Here is an 18,229-nt window from a genome sequence, read left to right as displayed (position 1 = left end):
ATGTAAGCACACTGTTGTTCAATAGGTTACCAGTAATTGATCATTTTTTGTATGTCAGGAGATATGTGGATATATGGGACAAAATTACCATACTTGGTTAAATGTAATAGTTCTTACTTATTCAGGGCTTAGTTCACCAGTGCTTTCGATGATTAACACGACTGCAACAGCAGGACTATTTGTGCAGTGAATATTACTCAATATGAGTAAGGGCTACTGAACCAGACCCTAAAAAAAACTAATTAAAAGCTGTAGTTGACTGAATAAGTATTATTCATTGTGACATCCGCTTGCTGAATAAAAGTATCTCCAGGGCTGACATTACGTGATCCCAGAGGCTGAACAAAAGCCAAGTGAAATCAAATAGTTAATTGAAGTTTTGTATGACTGGAGATCAAAGAATTTATTTTGAGGTTATATATCTAGATGTATGAGTAGGTATGACGTTCATGTTCCTCTCTGGCTTTTATAAACGTAGTTAATAAATCCAAAGCCAGGATTTCTCAGTCCTGTGTAGGGCCTTGCCTGTTTGGAAATTAGCTTCTTTCTGAAGCTAGTGTGAAAATGTCAGTTATTTTTCAAGGAATTTTACTGAATAAATGTAAATTTTTTTCCAATATATTTCAGGGAGTGGCCTTGACTTTGTAAAAAACATTTGTAATGATTCCATGAAAATGTGTAAATCTTAAGTCCCATATGTATTCAGATTTCAAAACATAAAAAATCTTTTTAATCAGTAACTGAGTTTTAAAAGCATATTTTTGAACAAAAAAATCAGTTTCCATTTTTCTCCTCAGAAGTAGAACATTTCAATGAAGATCAGAAGTGCACTTGAGTGTTTCACGTTGTGATTTTTTGTGGAAAAAAAATTCCCTTGTGTGATTTGAAATTGATAACAGCTTGTGACATATAAGGTACTATATTTCTTGTCCCATCTTCATAATATTTCTGGTAAAATAAGTTGTCCAAAACAATTGTAAATAATAATAATATTATTAATAATAAAGCAGCTCAGCCCATTTGTTTTGTTTCTGTTCTATTCTACCAAGGGAGAAAGCAGTTTGGTATAAAATTTGGGATATTCAAGATGTTTATTGGAAACATGTGGATGGTGTTTAATTAGGTTTGTGACCAGGCTTCAGTCTCACAATCCAAACATCTTCCAACTTTTTATAAAGTTTGGGTTCTAACTGAGTGTAGCAGTTTGAGCATTTATATGTCAGCCACAGTCTCTGGATTTGCATGTTGGGAAAGCCAGGATCTAAAACCTTCTCTTATTTTAGGTTTCTTATTGTCTTGGTAGGTTAGCAATCTCAGAGCAAAATCGAGGAAAACTGAAAGGTGCAAATATCCTATGAAATGCTGTGTGTTTCTGTGTATTTGACTTGCTCTTAGCTTTCATAGAAAACATCAAATTAAGAAGATATAAATTAGAGATCAGTGCTGTCCTGAGAAAGTGAATTCCCTAGGAGTGTGAAGTTAAATTATGTTTTGTTCCTTGTAAGGTGACACTTGTTAGATGCAGTGAAACTGTACCTTGTTGGTGTCATTCTGGGTGTTGCTAAGCAACATGAAGTAGTTAAAATGGAAATACAGAAGAAGAGCATGGAGGAATAAAGGAAATAAGAGACACAGAAAAAGCACAGAAGAGAGTAAATGTACCAGCACATCCTGCAAAGAAGTTGTGAATACCAACTGTGAAAAAGACAGCGATTAAGATCATAGAGAAAAAAACCACAAGGTGAATTAGGAACTTGATTACGTTACTTCATGTTCAGTCTTCCCATATTCAAACTTTTCAGTGCTTTAATTGAACAACTGATTGCAGTTTTGGCCCCAAATGGCAAGAGTAATGGCAAAAGAGAATAAGAGCCTGGGAAGAAGTGGGAGACTAAAGAAAAACTAGGAAATGGAAGCCCCATACCATAAATGAAATGAGAGATCACTCTATGTTGTGCTGGAACTTAAACAGCAAAATGGCAGGGCACTGTCATGCATGTGCTATCTTCTCTACCCCAGGGAAGTGGTCACTGCACCAAACCTACCAGAGTTCAAGAAGCGTTAGGACAATGCTCTCAAATACATGTTGTGATTTTTGGGGTTGTTCTGTGCAGAGCCAGGAGTTGGACTTGGTGATCCTCGTGGGTCCCTTCCAACTCAGGATATTCTGTGATTCTATGGTTTTGATCCTAACCTAATTTTGCTTTATATTTTCTCTGAAATTGCAAGGAAAACATGATAAAAGTAATTTTTATGGAATGGATATGGTTCTTCCATCACGTCTTGTATCGATCTGTGTCAAATATACTTTCTCAATGTTCATCATAGAACCATAGAATCAGCCGGGTTGGAAAAGACCTTCGAGATGATCAAGTGCAACCCTTGATCCAACACTACCATGGTCACTAGGCACCAGGCACTAAGTGTCACATCCAGTCTCATCTTAAAAACCTCCAGGGACAGTGAATCCACAACCTCCCTGGGCAGTCCATTCTAATGTCTGATTACTCTCTCTGTAAACTATTTCTTCCTACTATCCAACCTAGACCTCCCCTGGCAGAGCTGTATTAAAGCTATTCGCCTGAACTGAAGTAATGCTGGTGTGACTGTATTTTCCAGACTAGGTCAAGTCACTGCTGTTGACAAGACTATGTGCTGGTATGCTGTTTATAGCATTCTGATCTATATTGCCAATACATTCTCACTCAAACATTGTAATGACTACTTACATGATCTTCCTTTATTTTTGTTCCTATCTTCATTGTCTCTGAAGCTTCACTCTGTTTGTCTTCAATCATTAAAAATTAATAATTCTTAAGGTTTGTTCTTTTTTACTTGGTATCTTCCTTTTCTCTACTCTCTTTCCATAGCATGTTTTCATCTTGACATTTTCTGCCTTCAGATTTCTCACCTGTCTTTCCCAAAAGTATGTCTTTTATTGTCAAGCCCTGAAAAAGGACTTCAGGAAACTGTGCTGTCAGTTTCTTCCTGCTTTTCTATTCTGCTTCCCACACATTCAGACTCTCCTGCCTTTGGTCTGGGGCACCTGCAGGACGAAGATGAGCAGGAAGCCTTGTGCTGAGGGCAAAACCCAAATGCAAAGTTGCCTCTCTCACCAGTCCTGTAGTCACAGGACTTCTTTCACACATCTGCCCCAGACACTGAGAAGGGGCCATAAGTTATTTTGCCTTCTTTTGGTAAATGAGAAGTGGACCCATTTGAAGAGCTTTCTTCTTCCTTAATTTCTCAAAGTCCTGTCTATGAATCACCCTCTACTCATGCACCTGCCCAAACACTATCTTGTGCATCATGGGAGCCCTCACACGCCACCTTTCCCATATATCCTCGCTCAAAATGTCAGGACTTGTGTCATCCTGCCTTCTGCTCTAATCTCCAAAGGTAGACATCTCACACCTTGGGGAAGCTCTGCACAGCCAGAGAAGCAGTGACCTCACTTAGAAATGGATCAGTGTCTAAAGTTATACTCATCTCAGGTATGCAACTACAGTGTCAAAAACATTGCTTTTCAATTAAATTTTGGATTCTGCAAAAATTGAACACCCTTGTCTGCATGGTGGCATGTGGGAAAGTGGTATGAGCAGAGGACCTGGCAGATTTTTCAGGTGCTAGTCTAGTAATATTCTGGCTTTACTAGTAAATGGTTGAGTGGCCAGGGCAACTCATTGCAGCCCTGCTTTTATAGGATGATAAATGTGTACAGCTCACACTGGAGTTTGTGAGGCTCAAACCTTTTGAAAACATGTCTGTGTCCCTCTAGCTGTGAAGGAAATAATATTTATACTTATCAAACTGATAGTGAAAGGATTAATGAGCTATTTGAGCATGTGAAGCACAATAAAAATGCAAAGCCTGAACATGATTTTATTCCTTCTGAGTTCATTTTTGCACTGCAAGGCATGGATTGAGCCTTGTGTTGTTAAATTAAGGCATTCTACACAATTTTGACCACTATTTAGCCAGGCAATAGCTGTACTCTGGAAATGCTTTTCCCATTGAAAGGTGCTGTTGTGAGCTGATATATTAAAACCAAATCATTACTAAGTGATGAATGTTATTGGAAGAGATTCTCATTAATCCAAAAGTATATGAAAGAATCCCCCAAGGTGTAAGAAATACTTTCTAGGATGTGAATATATGAAAGATTTGGTGTGGAGGTAGCTGGTGGAGATTTAATCATGGGGCTATTTTATTTCTTTTCTTGCATTTTTTGTTTCTTCACATTTTCTCTGGGGTATACGAGCTGTGCCTAATTATGCCAGAAATGTAGTTGTTCCTAAATGGAAACTGGAAAGTACTTTCTTCAAGCAATACTTAGGATGAATTCTTGAGATTTTTTTCATTTCCTCCTGGACATGTAAAGCACCTAATGATACAGGGTCACATTGTTTTCTTAACACAGAAAAAACCACTTTTGGGGCGTGATGTTTATATGCAACTTCTCATCCCTTCCTTAAGATGAGCATTTCCCATGGTACCGCAATCCCTGCTATCTCTCTGTAGGATCGCATAGGGGCTGGGAACATGAAGACCAATGTCTTACGCCTCTGTGCTCTACCTCATGCACACATGACATTCTTTCCTGGAAATACAATTATGGTGGATATTACTGTGAATAAATTTACATCAAGCCCATGTGAGCAGCAGTTTCTCACAAAAACTAATATAGCTGTACTGGTAGTTGCTTCTGGAGAGGACCACCACCGGCAGGCCTCTTGTTCCTGTAGCTCAGCTGATTACAGTCCATGCCCATGGAGTGCTCCACAGCCCCATGGCTGTGGACATTCCTTATAGGTCTGTGTTGGGCAGCTAAGAAAAACCACACTCATCATTTAGAAAATGAAATGAGGCTTAGCCTAAAAGCCATTTTGAGCAGAAAAGATCTTTAACTGGGTTATCCAGAGGTGTCTGTACACTATATGAGCTACATACTGAAGTCTTTATCATATACTCAGAGTTTTACAGGCCTTTTTGGTTTGCTTTATTATTTTTTTCAGTTTGACCAGGAATCTGTAGATACTATCTGGAAATGCTCCTTTGCCCTGCATATAAAATGTAATTCCATAGGCTTTGCTCTAGCTACCCTCATGTGAGAGTGGACTGCCCACGACAAAACTCATTCTCCAAAATGTCACTTATCTCCATTTCTGAAACAGAGACTCATATCCTCTCCCCATGAGATCCCCATTTTAACACCTGTAGGTAACAGCCCATGCTGGGTTAAAACAGAAGAAGACAACTCTTATTTTCCACTTACAGCTGGAATGTTTCATGACTGTGACAATTCTGAGTTCCCTGAATTCAGCTGGTGAGATTGCGAATGGTGCTGCCCAATGCTAACTGAAGTGCCGTGGGTGGAATGGGTCAGAAAGATTTACTCTCCTCCCACACACAAAGTACAGAAAGAAAACAACATTGGCTAATCTGTTTTCCTACATGTGCAGAGCACAGCGAAGCAGAAATCAGTGGCTTTATCCGGGTGAAAAGAACAAAATCCCTGAAGCACACACTCTGAATGATCCGGTTCTTCAAAAACAAAAACAAGAGCCTTTTTCAGTACATGCAACTCCTGCCAATTGCCATGAGAACAGCCCCAGCATAACTGCATGATTGGAAAGTCTTTTACCACAGAGATAGGAATAGAATTGTTTTTTGAACATATCCCAATTAATTTCATCAACTTATGTGTGATTCAGCTGATAACTGCACTATCTTTAATATCTTTATGGCTATCAAGTTGTTCTCTATTGATATCTTTCTTCTGTTACATATAAAAAGATAGTGAGAAACCTATAAGGATGAATAATGTTAATGATACTTCTAACAAAAAACCTGCTTAAAATCACAGTTAAATCCTAACAATGACATGCAGAGAGCTCATAAAACAGAAAACATCAAAGGGTTAATACATTCCTGTAATATATATAAAATATCAGAATCTTCAGTGTTGAGGACTACAGGTTGACTGTTGCAAGAGAAAGCATTCACTGCAAGTTCCTGAGCATGTGCTGTCTGCTATTGCTTGGCAAATAATGATTACGCTCAGCTGCTTCCTAATATCTTCCAATCCCACATTCATGGTAAAACCAATTACTCATAACAATGCACATAAAATATTTTCGAACTACTACTCTGAATTCCTCAATGATACAAGCATCTTTTATCTCTCTCTAAGACTGTCTTGAATATGAAGGCTTAAAAGGTACAAAATGTTCTTTCACTTTGACCATCTTCATTTTCTTGCCTTTATTTTCTACAGCTGCTGTATTGTCTAGTTTTATTCAGCATGTTTATAGTTGTGGTTATTTAGGAGGCAGTGGAATATGTGAGCAATTCAGCAAAACCTTGCTACAGGCAATACTAATCCTGCTAGACTTGGAGTTAGCAGAGGAACAGAGGGTGCTGGATACTTCCTTACACTGCTTGCTGCAAAGTGTAGAGTGTGACTTCAGAGAAAAATGAAATCAACCTTTGCTGCAACGATTTCAAGAAATTGATCTTTATTCGTCAGTTCAAAGCACTGAGCAGTCAGTCTGGATAGAGCGTAAGGAAAGGAGGATGTATCAGCTCCTCTGTTTTTAATTTGATGGGTGTAGCGCGCAGTATGTACCAGTTAACCCCACTGAGCCAAAACGGCTGAGCCTTCTCCGGAGTGAGCAGGAGGGTGAGACCTCTGAGAGGGGGCAGGCCAAGGGCTGAGGGCAGCAGTTACCATCGTTGCTGCATGCCTCTGTGCCACTTCAGAGGCAGAATGCTACAGCTGTGGACATGTGTCCATGAGCTATGGACACGTCAATGGAGCAGAGAGCTGGGGTAGATCTGAACAAGTTCTTTCTGGTTGTGTCTGTTTGGTGTAAGCTACCAGGTTGCACTAGGCTGTCGTTGTAAGCTCTGCTTCACATAAAACAGCAATATCACCATGTGTTTAGGCTGGTCTAAAGAGGCACTTATTGCTGCTCTGACTAACTCATTTCCACAGAATCATAGAAGTGTTTAAGTTGGAAAAGACCCTTAAGATCATCAAGTCCAATCATTACCTTAGCACTGCTTCATGTTTACAGCTAAACCATGTCCCTCAGTGCCACGTCTACACATCTTTTAAATACCTCTGGGAATGGTGACTCAACTATTTCCCTGGGCAGCCGGTTCCAATGCTTGACAACCATTTCTAGAAAGAAATTTTTCCTAATATCCAATTTAACCTACCCTGGAACAACTTGAGGCTGTTTCTTTCTGTTCTGTCACTTATTACTTGGGAGAAGAGGCCAATCTCCACCTTGCTACAGCCTCCTTCAAGTTAGTTGCAGAGAGTGACAAGGTCTCCACTGAACCTCCTTTTCTCCAGGCTAAACAACCCCAGTTTCTGTAGCCACTCCTCAGAGGACTTGTGATCCAGACCCTTCAGGAGCTTTGCTGCCCTTCTTTGGACACACTCCAGCACTCAGATGTCTTTGTTGTAGTGGGGGATCCCAAACTGAACACAGTATTCCAGCCTCACCAGTGCCAAGTACAGGTGGAATCGCTGCCCTAGTCCTGCCATGCTTGGTCATGCTGTCATGCTTTCTTGACTTTGCTCTTCTCCACTCTTAAAGTAGCTGCCCAGGGAGTGCCTTGGTTGTTTGAAAAGTATTAATCACTAAAACAAAGTCTTCAGTTTTTTAGGTCCTTGTGGAAGACAGAATTTTTAAAAAGTGTTTTGACTGAGCAAGACTTTCTGCAATTGTTTGCACCTTTAGGTGCTGTGCAAGTGAAATCCAAATGTTATGGCTGAATGACATTTATGTTGTCATTGCCTGTTCCTGCACTCCAGGATTCTTGAATTTTCAAGGTTTCACACTTCCTTCTCTAATTTATTTTTCCCCATTGGCAGTTTGGCTTCTAGACCCCACCATGACTTCGATGGTTTCATATTTTCCCGGACGCACATATCAGAATACTCCATGCATGATGTTTTTGAATAAGAATATATTCTTGTCATGTATTTCATTGCATATCCTTAATTTTCTTTTCTCTGTGTTCCTTCTGGAAGATGGTGGCAAGATAAACCAAATATCCTCATTCTTCTCCAGAAGAATCCATCCCTAGCTCTAACTCTGTTAGGTGAGCATTGCTTGTGCCCAAAGGTCTTAGTGATTAGCACTAATATGACTGGTATTTTAATTCAACAGTACATCTGGTTATAGTCTCTGTGCACAGATATTTATGCTTCATGTCATTAATAACCAGTAATTGTGTCTAATAAGGTTACGCTAATGTGTACATTATATGGAAAAGGACATTTAAAAAACAAGTTATGCCTTGTCTTAGAGGTTGAAGTTGTAATCAAATTACCTTCTGCCTATCGAGAAATGTAAGAAATTAAGGTATGAGACGGACAGAAAAAGCATGTGTTTGAATAATAATTGGAGGTGGTATTAATAAAGCTGGGCCTCTGTGATGAGCTACACAGTATATGAATGGTAGCATGATTCACACACAGTTGATCATGACTGTGAGAGGATGTAGGCAGTGTATGACTTTACTACAGACTTTCCCAATGGAAGCATGAGTACCTCTTTGTGCAAACTGTAGCAAGCCCATTCTGATGTGCTGCAGGCACAAGTCAATAATGAAGGCCATGTCCCAGCAGCACACCCAGCACGTGGCGTCATGATGCTTCCTCACAGGAAACCCACTGAGTTTTCAGCTCTCTTGTACCCTTCCAGCTGACCACAGTGCAGCTTAGGAGGTGCAGTGCCATTGCTGCACTGCTTTGATGGAGGTCTCTGACTATCTCACTGGTCCTCTTTCTCCAAAATGTCAAGGGCATTCTGAACCCAAACTATGGGTCCCAGGCAGTTAAGGGGGAGTTGGACACCAGCTAGACCGTCCCTGGGAGGCTGCTGGGATGCGCAGGCTTTGCTTAGCTCAGCTCTTGGCCACTGTTATGCTACAGATTCTTGCTCCTGTTGTTGTTTTGCTCTCCTGCTTTTTGGCTCTGCATGCTGCTTCTGCCTCTGAACACCTTAGCTTCAACCCGCTTCTCTGTTCCTGACTACTTCACGTGGTCTTGTTTGATGCTTGATTACATCCTTCACTCCTGACTTTCTGGACATGCAATGCCCCTGACCTGACTCTTGGGACATGAGTTTTTCAGATGGGAGGCTTGGAAGATGGAAGGACTTGCTCCTCTAGTGCAGATAGCTATTCTCTTCTCCACCTCATCATGACTCATGATTCATTTTGAACATAAATAATTCACAAAGTTAAAAGGAGCAAACAAGAAGTTTAGGTAGCCACTGCACCTAAAATGAATGATTTCTCTAAAGTACATCAGAAAAGAGTGGGACCGAATATATCTTGCTCCCTCAGGCAAGACAGAGACTCACAGATATACAGGTGTTCACAGGGTACATCTATGTTTGCTCTACAGATCTGGGTATTTGCTTTAACAGCAGTGTGATTTATGATGTAATCACACTGTCTAATGATGCCATCAAAGACTGGCCTGTGCACTGAGCAGAAGTGACTCACTGGCAAGTTAACAGCAGAAAGGGAATGAAAATGTGCATTCACCAGTCGTCCCATTAATGCACAGTGGTGTAAAACACCATTAACACCTCAGTACACACAGGCTAAACAGACTTACCCAAATCACTTTTATTGCCTCAGTATGTGTGTGCTTCAGCCTGCATATCAAATCCCTGTGCTGGCTTTACCCCACTGGGAGCAGAGCTGTGTCCTGTCAGGCTCTGCTGGCTGCTTCCAACTTAACACAGTCTGGCTTCCCATGGCAGCACCCCTCGTGTGGCTGTGCTGGGTGCTATCCACCTCACAGCCCTTGTGTACTTATCCCTGATCATCCTGTCTCCAAGACAGCAAGAACAGTTATGCCAATAAGCTGGTGTCCAGAAAGTATAATCTATTTGTCTTTAAAGACCTACTTTTTAACTGTTTATAGTGAATTAGGAAAGGATAGATGTTGTGTGTTATGGTGCTATTAGCCTGCTAAGGAAGATGTTAAAAGTTGCCATAAATCCCTTGTTATGCAGAATCTTAGCCTCTAGAACAATCACCACCAAGCATTTATTTCTTTTATGAAATGCCCTTTCTTCTCTGTTTGACTCTTTGTAACACAGCAAGAATCGGATCCTCTGCATGATCAATAAATAACGAGGAATTGAATCCTTTATAACCACTCCACTCCTAATGCTGCAACCCCAGTGATTTCAGCGTCATTTCTCCTGATTTACACTAGAGAAGGTGAGGTCAGGACCTTTTTGTTCTCTAGCAAATAAGAGCGAGCTCTTCCAAAGATAAAACATAGTGCCCCTGGCTGTCCTTAGCAATTGCTAAAATGTCAGGGGGCAAACTGGTTTGACATCCCTGGGCTGACCATGAAAGCCAGAGGAGGGGAGGCTGGCAGGGCTCCTTCAGCCAGCTACCCATTATCCTCCTGGTGCAGGAGCTGGCTGACAATGAAATCTCCAACTGCAGGCTTGGGAAGGACTACTGGCAGTATGAAATTACTCCTGGGTGCAGACAAACCAAGTGACTCCCCACAGCAGAGCTATAAATTAGTCTCTGCAGCCCATCAGCATAACCTGCCTGCTGATAGCTTATAAATAAGTCAGCTGTAGAGCAAGGTTAATATTTACCTACATGCCTCAGACGGGTGGCATTCTGAAGATGGAAAGTGTTACAGAAGCTCTAGCGTAAGTCATCATTAAACCTTTACACTGGCATATTTACTTACTTCTAATAGCTTACAGAGGTGCAGAAATACAATTAAACTAGAAGAAATCTATAGCTGCTTGCATCCTGATAACACCACATCTTCTCATGTATTCATTTAATGCCTATGCTGCTAGTATAACATATATTTATCATGTTTTACAGGTACCAGTGTGCTGACCTGATTTCTATGTACTGACTATCGCTGTTTCTTTATTCCCTTGGTTGATATTTATTTATTTTTTCTGATAAAACATATGGAAGCTTGCCAGAGTCTCAAAGGCAGAATGGCTTATCCATAGCTCAGTGTTCAGAGTGTTCCCATAAGTAAAACGTGTTGTGGGATTGGGCTTTCTGGACAGCAAGAGAATCCTTCATTAAACTTCATCAAGAGATCATTAAAACCAACCTTTAGCCCTTTTTGAGCTCTGTGGTTTAGAACAGAGATGGGCAAAGCACAGTTATCTCCATTTGCTCTGGCTAGAGATATTTTTTTCTTTCCTCATGATAGAGCTTTTGCAATTTGCTTTTTTTTCTTTAAAGGCAATAATAATGTACCAATGTTCATCCTTACTACTATTTGCCATTAGCCCTTACCAGCATCCCTGCATTTTCATTACAGGGACTATCAAATGAAAAGAAACAAGGAGCAGATATATATGTGTGTATGTATGTGTGCGTGTGTGTCAGTTCACTGCAAGAGAGACAGTTTTGCTGCTGGCCTTTTACATGGGTGGTATTGGAATAAATAATTATGTAAAAAGAAAAAGGTGCATCTCTGGCATGGTGAAGGAAAAGTATTTTTTGAGAGATTAAGTAATTTAATTTATTACCTTCCAACAATCTAAGCTGTAATTTTTCTTTGATTATACAAAACCTTGTCATCAGACACTATTTCTCCACATCTCCAAAACCATGATGCTGCCCAGACATCCGTGTTGTGCCTTCCACTTCGAGTGCAAGAGAAAACCTGTCCTTCACCAAGTTAATGTTCCCTCTTTCTTTCTTCCCTTTGCCCTCCTGAAAGGAGTCATTGAAAGCATGACCCAGCACCAGTTCTCAGCACATGACAGCGGGGAACAGGGGTATTTATATTCTGCATAAATATGCAGTCTTTCTAACGTGCCATTGGCACTCACAGGGTTGTGCTACAACTGCTAAGTGCAGTTCTGTGGTCACAGCACTAATTGGATGTAGCAGTTCAGACTGCTCCAGGGTCTGCTCTTTAGCAAACAAGGATGAGTGGGGTTAGCAGCCTCTGGCACTCAGTCCCACGTGCATGGTGCATTTGCAAACTTTAATGTTCAGGCCTATAAGAGCAGGAACCACTTTGGAAGCACTGGATGCAAGAAACAGGTTCACTTTGCTGTGGATAAAAAGCACGAGGTGTTGTGAAAGCACTATTTTAGATGTCTATTTTAGGGTGAGATGATCCATGCTCTGTAAGTGACTCTTTCTTTCCACTGTTATGGATGAAAAGTAGCTGGAGTATTTACATGGTAGATGTCTATATTTGCTTAGATGAATCCCAGCCTTAAAATTATATATATAATGTAACCATTTATAATTTAAACCCATTATTCCTTGTCCTTCTCACACCCCCCCAACCAGATAGTCCTTTCCTGCTTATAGCTACCCTTGAAGTATTCAAAGACCTTTCCTATGTCACTCCTCTGTGCTCTCCTTGGCTAAAAAATTACACATTTTTCCATTTATCCTTGCAGGACTTATTTTCTAGACTTTCAAATTTGTGCCATCAGGGATCTCTTGAGCAGGCTGGCCTTCCCAAGGCAGTCCATCCTGGGCCATAACATACCTACACAACTTGCATTTAGCAGACCTCTGTTTCTGTAGGCTTCTTGCAGGGCTGCACTGACCTCGGTACAACAGATGATCTTGCCACTACCTCATAGCCACTCCTGGTTCTGGAGTACCCAAGCAAATCTCTTAATCTTGACTGCCACAGGCCTCCTCTTTCCCTCATCATGCTATTTAATATAATTATATGAAGAATAGAATAGTAATAGACTATAACAGGAATTATGTTCTATGAAGAATAAATTGTCTCCTGTAACCTCTGGATGGAATTCGGAAGCACTCTCCATAGAGACATGTTTTTTGGCAATGAGAGTAGGTTCATTATTAAACCTGTAAAATTGAAGAATATTCTGGGTTCTCAGATCTAACTTTTGTTATATGAACTCCAATCTTGAAAGTCCAAATCGTATCTCTTTTGTTCTAAAATAGCCTACAGCAAAGCAATAGAAAATAATTGATTTGGCAGGCCCAGTTTCATGCTGTACTCAATTCTAGCATTTCCTAAAGAGTCTTCAACTAGTAGTATCTTAACTTTATACTGATTACTTAAAAGGGAAGGAGCTGGGAACAATGCATATCCTATCTGGGTGAAGTCAAGCAAACATCTAATTACTGGACGGTGGATTTTCAGATACCTTTTGTTTGACCCATGAAGACACTGAAAAGTCATTCCCTCCTCTAACAAACCTAACTGGTAAAGCCAGGAGCCTTGTCTGAACCTCAGAAATAGCACATATAGCACCCTTGGTAAACTAGTTTCCATGGTAACAATTTCATGTCATTGAACATCATTAAAGACGATAAGAAATACGAACTATTCAGTTAGCTTGCCTTTAGAGTTCTGTTGACCTCCCATTCTGAATATCTGTTCTCCTAGGAGAAAAGTCTCAGGGCAAAGCAAGGGATGCTGGAGGTGTAGCTGCTTTGCTGTTGCATTATTAGCAACCCTTTCCTTTGATTTTTCAGCTTGGGATTTCAGAAAAAACTCTGTAAATATGAGTAGGCATGGAAACGTGGCACAGATATTTCTGTCTCTAACACAAAAAATAAGGCAAGTAAAGATGTTAAGTGGCTTGCCCAGAGGGGAAAAAGGGGAAACACAAGGAGGCTGAGCAAGAAATAATGTGCTGTGATGACTCCCCCATTTAGCATCCTTGTCAGAACATTATTGTTCCACTTCATGTTAAAGCTGGATAAAACCACTGTCAGGCTCCTTTGCCACCTACCCCTCTGGCACAGCATTAAAAATGAAAACCCTGGCAATTCTCAACATATGTGAGTAGCTTAACTTTTTACAGGAAGCTCTAGCAGTAAAATGGAGTGAAATGCATTAGCAGGAAAATTCAGCAGTTGCCTGTCTTTTTCTCTGTGCACTTAATGGTATTTTAGCATACATAATTAACATTTGTTTTCCTACTCAATAATTTTTTGTGTACTACAGTCTTCTCTCATGGGCAACGTTTGTCACTTCTTCTGGTAGGGCAGCCCCAGCAATGGGAACAAACCACATTTTGGCTCTAGCTCAAAAATCACACTGGCTTCTATGTAAGGCTTTCCCAGCAGCCTGAAGGTCTCCTGTGGCACATCACCTGTAGGGACTTCAATGGCACTGAGGAAAGACTTGAAAACTACTGCTCAGAAAAGAAGTCAGTAAGAAGAATTTGCAAATGCCTTCTCCTCTACATGACAGCTGCAGCAAGCTGGGAAGGGTCCTTCAGAGGGGGAGGAAAAAAAGTCTGTACATTTTTTGTGTTAAAACCAAACCCGGAGATTCAAATAGTTTGCACTTTTATATTTGCAGATATGGTGGAGGCAGCTCGTGTTACTCCAGTGTGTCAGATTAGGGTGTCAACTACACCCAGAAGGTGCAGAGTGTAAATTTCAAAAGACAAATGGTTCACCAGTTGAGATATGCATTCAGGATGTTGCCATCCTACAACAAATAGCTAATTGGCTGCTCTCACCAGCAGGATGCCTGTACAGAAATCACAGGAAGGATAAGTGTTTCATTTTTTTCTGGTGGAAAGCTATTTGAGGCAGGATGAAATAATGCACTGTATTATTATAGGATTATAATGCAGTAAAGAAATATCCCTTTTGGACTGACCTTAAAAATCATGCATTGTTTTCCCCACCAAAATAAAAGGCTGAGAAACTGTGTTTCAGGTTAAATGAAAAAAAATTACAAAGCATTTCACAGAGGCCTTCAGAAGCTTCTGCTGAAGCCTGAGCAGGAGGAGGTGGAACGCAGCTTAAAGGGAGCAAGAGGAAAGGTGACATTCCTGTTTCTTTAAAAAGTTCCAGAATTATTTATATCCAGGTACAACATCACACTGTTTGTTCTGGATACTGAAGACTGACAGGGTCATGATAATTCTTCCCCCTTCCCAGGAAAGCCTAGCATTTTGAGGGACACACACTAGATGTAGGAGGGCAAAGATGAACTTCCTCCTCTCTGAGATGAAGGCTGTATCTCCAAAAGGCATTTCTTTGAAAATACACTAAAATTACACTTGAAATTACACTAAGCCAGCAGTTCAGTAGCCTGGTGGTGACAGGCTCAATGGGTAAAGGGCAGGTGGGTTCCACTTCACAGAGTAGCAAGATGTGGATTTTCACATACCACTACCCAATGTAGTGAAGGATTTGACATTAACTTTTCCTCTGTTTCATTTAGCCCTACAATGCTGCAGCAGAATGAAACACCAAAATCTCAAAGTAAAATGATCTGACATTTTCAAAATATTTTTTTTCTGCCTGAATTATTCAAAAACCTTGAACGTGAAACTTCAATAAGCATAGAGGCTCCTAAACTGTCTCTCACTGACAAAAGAAGTTATTTGCTACAAAAAATTAATTTAGGTACCCACTAGGGTTGAATGAGGTACAAAAAGCTGCTTACATTAATATTCTGATTTGAAATGTCTCAGAAAAAAAAAACCTAAAAATAATTTAGCATTACAACCTAATTTTTTAAAATAACATTCTGCCTGTTTGGATGAAAAGAAGTCCAGAGACTTTGGAATGAGAGAAACCTCAACCATAATCCCACTTCCACTTCTTTCGGGTGAGATCTGAGTATTTTCCCAATCCCAGGGCAAGCAGTTCCACAGGTTATTGGAACTGTTTTGGCCAGTCCAAAGCTCCTTCCCTTCTGTGTCTGCCTGATGGAGCTGTGCAGAGCTGCTTCCAGCAGTGATCTGTGGGTCCTGGCTCTGAGACAGTCTCCTTTACAAGCTGCTTGCCCAGAAAGTGGTTGGCTGAGCTGACAGAAACCCAGGATGAAACAACATGCACAAAACTTTGGACTTCAGCTATCAAAACATTTTTCATCTGAATTTTTCCAATGACCTTTTAAAATGAATTCAGCTTTCTTGGCATATTTATTATCAGTGAGAGAAACAGCCTTTACCTTTGAGCCTACACATGATATTTTCCTTCTCTTTTTATTCACTTTTTCTGCTTTGCTCTCTCTTTCGAACCTTAGCAACCCTCCTATCTTTTTCCTTCTCTTGCGGGAAATTCCAAGTCTGAATAGAAATATGCCTCATTCAGTTGGTACACCTAGGGACTCTATCACTTATGTGGGCAGGAACTACGGTGTCATCTGACATAGACACTCATTTCAGATGAAAAAGTAATGCAAAGGAGGAGAGGGTGGGTATTGCTATTTCAAATTATGTACATTACATCACATGCATATCCTTTATTTTTAAAAATTCAGTGTCCTTGCTTAGTCCCAAAAATTATTGTTCAAACCTCCTTTCTACTTTGAGAAAAGTAAAAGCTGTGAGTAAGGCTTGTCTCTATCAACAACTCCAATCATTCTTTAATGAAGAGAACAAGAATCTTGTCTCTTTGTTTTCACACAGGCTTCAGTTCAAAGCAGCTTGCTTGAGGATAGCATTTAATTGACCTCAGCGATGGAGCACTTGCAGGATGCCTCTTGCCTAGCAACAACCACCAGGTAGGAAAGCTTTAATAACTGCCAGAATTTAGACACCAGAGAATGCTGTTGTACAGCAGTGCTGGCTTCTGAGCAGCCCAAAAGTGAGCCATCACTGTGGGCTGGCTCCCCCAGTACAACCTTAGACCAGGGATGCTGGCTTGTAGGTCATGAGACAAACATCAAGAGGTTGTACCTGGATCTAATGGCATGCCAGACCCTGGTCTATCCTGCAAACTGTGAGGATACATAAGGGTAAGGTAGTTACCCTTTGCCCGTGACCCACTGCTGGGGCTCCTTGGCTCTCTGAGTGATGGGGTTCAGGTGTGGTGGCTTTCAGCTTTGCACAGACAGCTTGTGGGTCAGGCTGGCTACTTCACCCAAATGGCTTGCAGAGAAGTATGTGGAAGGTTGAAATTTCGGGTGGTAACCAGAACTGTACCTTTTTGGTAAATAAGCAACTGTTACCTGGCCAGGGTTCGTTTTAGAGCAATAATACGTTAAGTGACAGACCAACCAAACAAAATGGGGTCAAGTCCTTTGTCTTTTAAATACAAGGCACTTGAGAAATGAAGCTGACAAAGAGAATCTAAGAGACCAGTCAATATTTCCATTTCTATCCTTCCAGGTACAGGTTTATTTTTGGGTTATACAAAGAATTGTGATGAAAGGAGTCTGCGTATGCTAATAATTAGGCATTTCCTACATGTCTCACTGCTTTCAGAAATACTTTTCTGCTAATTTTCATTAGTCTTTTATTACTCATTTTTTGACTGCTTGAGAATTTTTTGTTATACATTTTTGTGTGTGTGTGATTGTGTCTGTATGCATATATAGCTCATACACCATTCTGATGGACTTTTTCCCCCCAGATCCATTGCTTTTCTTGGTGTAAATCCTCAAACCAGCCATGATACCTAACACCATAACTGGAGACAAATCGAGAGACCATAACTAGAAGCAAATCTGATAGTTACTGTTGTACTCCTGGTTCTCCTCTTTTTTTCTCTTCTCCTCATCATCAGCCTCGTTAGGCCCCAGCACAGCTTGTTTTACGGTGTCTCAGATGAGGAAAATCCAATGGGGAAAAATGAAACCCTGAGTCTCTCTTGCTTTGTGGCTGTATCCTGATCCATGTGAAGCTGGTGGAAAGTAGTCTGCTGGTCTGGACTCATCTGGTCAATGGTCTCAGGTGGAGCCATGCTTTGGTGTTGGTAACAAAGGGAGAAGGAAGAGACAGCTGTTCACATTGTATTCTCCAGGGTGCAGGAAAAGTTTCCCACCTTATGTTTTATTTTCCTGTGCTTCTGTCCAGGAATGTGTCTCCATGGGCTTTTGCATCCTTACATAACTGAGCTCAGGGGACGCTCTGAGAGTAAGCTCCAAGATGGAAAATGGAGAGCTGAAATCAGCATGGAGCTGAGTCTGGCACAGAAGCACCATCTTACAAGGGGCTGTAGCCTGTGCAGGTCCCACATTGCCCTGACCTGGATGTATTATTTCAGGCTGGCCCAGAGCACTACCAGGCCAAGCTAACATTTGCCTGCAAAAAAAAGCATATCTTCTTATTGCCGGTTTGTTAATCTGAGCCTTTTATAGAAACATGGTTTTAAGACATGTCTAGCTCAAATCTGGAATAGCTGGCCATGAGATTTCAGGGGAAATTATATTTTTTTGAAAGTGTGATCCTTTTGGCTTTGCTCTGAGGCAAAACCGAGGACTGAATTTTGTTCT

The sequence above is a fragment of the Corapipo altera genome, unplaced genomic scaffold, assembly GCF_003945725.1.
Source record: "Corapipo altera isolate COAL_440 unplaced genomic scaffold, ASM394572v1 44b, whole genome shotgun sequence".
NCBI lineage: Eukaryota > Metazoa > Chordata > Aves > Passeriformes > Pipridae > Corapipo > Corapipo altera.
Note: the sequence above shows the minus strand (reverse complement) of the source record.